Source organism: Miscanthus floridulus, unplaced genomic scaffold, assembly GCF_019320115.1.
Source record: "Miscanthus floridulus cultivar M001 unplaced genomic scaffold, ASM1932011v1 os_1589_2_3, whole genome shotgun sequence".
NCBI classification, from domain to species: Eukaryota; Viridiplantae; Streptophyta; class Magnoliopsida; order Poales; family Poaceae; genus Miscanthus; species Miscanthus floridulus.
This window is the reverse complement of record NW_027097799.1, coordinates 33,819-40,000: the sequence shown is the minus strand read 5'-3', so window position 1 is coordinate 40,000 and position 6,182 is coordinate 33,819.

Genomic DNA, 6,182 nt, shown 5'->3' with positions numbered 1-6,182 from the left:
AGCCCACAAGGTCAAGACTTGTGGCACATGGCACTGGCCGATGTACACCGCAAGGCATCTTGAAGATAGATCTGATCAGATACTATAGATATCATAATATCAAATATGATACTTTCCTTGTAACCCTACCCCTCCAGAGCATATAAGTAGGGGCAGGGGTTGGCAGTGGCTATTTGGCGATGTCTGTGCTCTTACACGTAAATGGGTGCTAAGCACTCTACGCTATGGAGTATGGGCTAGTCGGGGCTGGTGATGCAATACAGAACCAACTGGCAGGAAGTTACTCATATTTAAAATATGAAAACTTCATACAAACATAATGTCTATCTATTCCGCTCTGCTGCTTTCATCGCTGAGTTCATATATTTTATTTTTACATCATGTACTACCTGTTCTACATATTTGTATTGCAGGATCATCGTCCGGGTGGTCGCACCACCTGGCTTTTGGACTTCTCCACCAATCAACTGGTCGGACCGCTAGGTTCATGGACTTTGTCGCTGACCAGTTGGTTGGACTGTTCGGCATTCACTTCTACTCGGCGCTCACTTCACCGCTGACCAGTTGGTTGGGCTGCTCGGTGCTCGATTCTTTGCCAACCAACTGGTCGGATTATTCGTCGCTTCATCATCAGCTATGCTGGGGGCTCGCTAGCTAAGCTGAGGACTCCACAATGTTTGGATTGTTTGTCGCTTCATCGTTAGCCATGCTGGGGGCTCGCCAGCTAAGCTAGGGACTCCTTAGCGTTCAGATTCTTCATGCAAGCATCGCCAGTTAAGCTAGGGACTCCTCGGCATTTGGATTTTTTGTGCAAGAGTCACTAGCTAAGCTGGGGACTCCCTTGGCGTCCAGGTCTTGATACGTCTCATTGGTGTACTATCAAGCTACCCATGTTGTTTGGATCAGGGTGCTGATCTTGGGCAGCACGTCTAGGGTCTTGATACGTGCATGTCAGGTGACGTTGGCAAGCTTTTAGACTTCTTTTCTTTGACCCTACTTCAAGATTCATTTTTCATCTTCCAGTAGGCTCGAGGACTGAGTGGCTACACTTCACCTGGCGGTGAATGTAGTGCTTATTTCTTGATTTATCCTCCTTATTGATGGAGTCTAAGTGGCTACACTTCTCCTAAGGGGAAGAATTCTCAAATTTTATCTTGAGCCCCTTACACGCTTCTAGCAAGCCTTACTTGGCTAAGTCCGATGTCTCCTAACCAGTTAAACTGGTTGACATTGACTTTCACCGCCCAGGTCACCAGTTAAACTGGTCGGCTTCGATTTTCATCGCCTAGGTCACTAGTTAAAATGGTCGGCTTCGACTTCCACTGCTTAGGTCACTAGTTAAACTGGTCAGCTTTGATTTTCACCGCCCAGGTCACTAGTTAAACTGGTCAGCTTCGATTTTCACCGCCCAGGTCATTAGTTAACTGGTTGGCTTCGACTTCCACTACTTGGATCACCAATTAAACTGGTCGGCTTCACATCAAATTGCTTGGACTTGTTCAAGACAGTGCTACTCAAAGGATACAAGGCGCTCGGGGACTAGCTATGGGGGGTATAACCCTAGGTACCCATGGTAAGGGAGATGGGCCACACGGTCAGGGATGGTCCAGCCCATAAGGTCAAGACTTGTTGCGCATGGCACTGGTCGACATACACCGCAAGGCATCTTGAAGATAGATCTGATCAGATACTATAGATATCATAATACTAAATAGGATACTTTTCTTGTAACCCTACCCCTCTAGAGCATATAAGGAGAGGCAGGGGTCCCCTAGTCGATATCCCCATGCGGATCCTAGGCTTAGCCTAAGGCATCTCAAAACACACGCAATATCATACGATAGCCAATACAAACCAACAGACCACAGGAGTAGGGTATTACATCGTGCTAATGGCCTGAACCTGTCTAACTCTTGTGTCTCTACTGCCTTCTTGTTCTTGATTACACGCACCTCTATCGATCAATCTACCTTCATGGGATACCCCTCAAAGGACCGCCGATGATATTCTATCGACATAATTACACACTTAGATACAAGGATTAGTCCAAATAGGTTTTATCAATTAGCCAAAACTAAACTAGAGCTTTCAATCTTCCCTTTTTGGTAATTGATGACAACCTCCACAAAGATATGAAATAAATTCAAATTTGAATCCATGTTGCTTGCCCAAGCATTTTTACCATGTGTAAAGGATTCAGACAAGGTTCATGAACCCCCATCGGATGATGATGTGGCTTTGAATGCCACACTCTTCTTCTTCTCATCTTTCTTCTCTTTGTTCTTCTCTTCTTTCTCATCATCATCTCTATAAGTGTCATCGGTCATCACATCACCCAACACTTGGTTTGCTATCATGGTGTCCAAACCACTCCTCACTAGAATAGTAACCAATGTGCCAAATCTTGATGGTAAGCATCTCAAGAACTTGTGAGAGAAGTCTTTGTCCTTTACCTCTTCTCCATGTGCTTTAAGATCATTGACAAGCACTTGAAGCCTATAGAATATCTCTAGCACACTCTCATCTTGCTTCATCTTGAAGCTAGCAAACTTCTCCTTGAGGATGTATGCCTTGCCACCCTTTATGGCTTGAGTGCCCTCAAATGACTCCTCTAACTTCCTCCATGCCTCATGAGCCATCTCAATGTTCTTGATTTGCTCAAATGTTCTCTCATCCAAAGCATCATGAATGGCACTAAGAGCAATGCCATTGTTTTAGAGTAGCACTTCTTCGATGGCGGTAAGAGCCTCTGGATCGGCTATCTCAATCTTGGTCTCCACCACCTTTCACACATTTCTATTGATTGACTTAATGTAGGTGGTCATCTTTGTCTTCCAATAAGGATAATTGGAGCCATCAAATTGGGGTGGCTTCTTGGTATTGTTGATTTGAGCCATTTTGACATCGAAGGTTGTTAAGCCTCAAATCACGGTGACCATGGCTTCGATATGACTTGAAAGGTCCTAATGGCTAGAGGAGGGGTGAATAGCCTATTCAAAAAATCTACAACAACACTAAGCCAAGTGGTTAGATAATCATGGGGCAAGCAAGTGTTGAGCTAGCCTGCTCAAAATGCAAGCAACCTATCCATAATTCTAGTTGCTATGATCTCTAATTCACACAAAGCCTAAGTCACTACTCTCTAAGTTAGTGAGCTCTCAAAGACTAACTAAAGAACCTTACTAACCAAACTAACAAGACAAGCTAGCTATCAAAACTAGTTACACTGAAGAGCTTACCTATACTAGGAAAGTAAATGCAAGAGAAGTAGTGATGTTTATACCATCGTGGCAAGAGATAATCAATCAAACACAATAGAATCCCAAAGACAATGATGACACAAAGATTTATCCCTGAGGTTCACTTGCTTGTCGGCAAGCTATGTCCTCGTTGTAGCGATTCACTCACTTGGAGATTCACTCACTAATAGGCATGACACGCCTAACCCACAATCGGGTGTCGCTCAACCAACACAAGATGGGGATCCACAAGCTATGAGCAATCTACTAGAGTATCTTTTGGCTCTCCATCAAGGAAAGGTCAAGAATCCCTCACAATCACCACGATCGAAGACGGAGACAATCACCAACCTCCTTTCAATGATCCTCGCTGCACCAAGCCATCTAGTTGGCAACCACCAAGAGAAACAAGTGAAATCTATAGCAAAACACAATCACCAAGTGCCTCTAGATGCAATCACTCAAAGCAATGCACTTGGATGCTCTCCAATCTCACCAAATGATGAATCAATCAAGTAGGATGAGTGAGAGAGGAATGCTTAGGCTCACTAGGGTGTATTCTCAATGCAAATGGCCAAGAGAGTGAGCCCAAGCCCCTTAAATAGAGCCCCCAATGAAATAGAGTCGTTGGGCTCAAGGGGCAGTTCACTGCGCGATGACCGAACGCGCCAGTCAGAGGTGACTCGACGCACGCCTCCAGCGTCCGGTAGTGCGATGTGCGCCACGTGGTGCCTGCGTTCAACGTCAGTCATTCGATTCCAATGGTCAACTTGCTCTGCACCAGCACTCAAGTCAAGACCGGACGCGCCAGCTTTGACCTGACGCTACGTCACCGCGCTCGCTCGTGCAAACCTGCACTGCCTGCGCCCCATGACCTGACTCACCAAGGAATGACCGGACTCGCCATCCACACAGTGTCTGGTCACTTCCAAAGAGTATGCAGAGAAGGATTTTCATGACCTGACACGCTCAGCGTCCGATCCTCTCTGGCCGTGCTACACTGCCTATGTCACCGTATGTCAGCATTGATCGGACCGCCCCCGTCGCATCCGATCACACGCGCTCGCCAGCGTCCAGTCAAAGATGGAGAGTGGCGCCACCTCTACACCACTGATCGGACGTGTAGGTCCAGCGTCCGGTCGATGGAAACAACGCCTCCTGAACTCCAACTTCACCACCCTTGCTCAAGTATGATAACCACCAAGTGTATCACCTTGTGCACGTGTGTTAGCATATTTTCACAAACATTTTCAAGGGTGTTAGCACTCACTAGAATCTAAATGCATATGTAGTGAGTTAGAACATCTAGTGGCACTTTGATAACTGCATTTCACGACGAGTTTCACCCCTCTTAATAGTATGACTATCTATCCTAAATGTGATCACATTCACTAAGTGTCTCGATCACCAAAACAAAGGGCTCCTATCAGTTATATCTTTGCCTTGAGCTTTTTATTTTTCTCTTCCTTCTTTTCCAAGATCGAGCACTTGATCATCACCATGGCCTCCACCATCATCTTGATCATCATCATTTGCTCCACCATTTGGAATGCGCTACCCTATCTCATGATCACTTAGAGTCAAAGGGTTAGCATCTAGGGTTTCATCAATTCACCAAAACCAAACTAGAGCTTTCACTTACCCAATATATAAACAACAAATTATGCATTTGACATTAGCAAGGAATAAAAATTGGGTTGCATAAATAGTATTTTTTGCATAAAGTAAATATTATCTATCAACTATATCTTAGCATAGCAAGATATATAGCATATATGAGCATTAAGCGGAGCTCGATCTTCCACGAGTCCTTCAATGTCTCAACTCTAAATCTAGGAGTAAGAACAACCAATCAGTCCAAAGACTCCAGACATTCAAAGAAAACTCTGCAGAGGTGTACAAGTGTACCCACACGGAAGACGGGACGAACCTCCATACCCATGCTCGAGTAAGGGTTGCCTCATGTCTCTAACCTTTTACTAGTGTGGCCAAGGATGTCCATGAATGGTACAGTGAGGGCCGGAAGTAATGGCTTCCCATCTATCCCGCGGCCCACGTATTGAGGTATGACATCTCATCTACCCCACGTCACCCCTCACTCCAAATTCACAAGAAAATCAGTCACCACAAGCTACTTGGCTTGCTGACCCCATCCCCAGCATGTGGTCTGTACTAGGGGGTCTTACTCAGACTCACTACGACAAAGATACGATCCTTAACCGGCCCAGCGAGCTACATTATTCAAGATCTCTACCGTCTTGCCATGACGCAACCCCTCACCAGCCATCGAGTCAAGTTCATCACATAACATAGATCAAGTTTTAGCTCATTGCTCAATTTGATGTTGATTAGTGGACAAGCATTTCCTATAACTCATGAACGGTGAGAAACCCATCACCAATTCGTCTTTGGCCTTAAAAATATCGCTAAAAATTAAGATCTTTCTGTGGTATTTTAAAAAAAGGGAGTAACCCTCACGAAAGATAACTTAGTAAGGAGGAACTAGCAGGGAAGCGTCAAGAGTTGTCTTTGTAGTTCTGTGGAAACTATCCAATAATTGTTCTTTGACTGTCACTTTGCTAGCTTTGTTTGGAAGACTGTGCATATCATGTTTGGAATTCAACGTCCGACTAGCTTTGCTAATTTATTGGGTTCTTGGATATAGGGATTAAGTCCTAAACTTAGAAACCAATTTTTACTAGGAGCTGCCACACTTTGTTGAGTGTTATGGTTGAATAGAAATGATATAGTATTTAATAAGACCAAATCTAACACTTTTATACAGGTAATTTTCAGGGCGACGTTCTGGAACCAATAGTGGTTCATGCTGCATAGAGAGGAGGAGCGACCGTTTTTCAAGAAGGGGCGCAACAGCTTGGAGACTTTGATTTTAGCTATCTTTGCAAAGTTTGGTTGGAAGTTCAGGATTCGGATGGAGTCTTA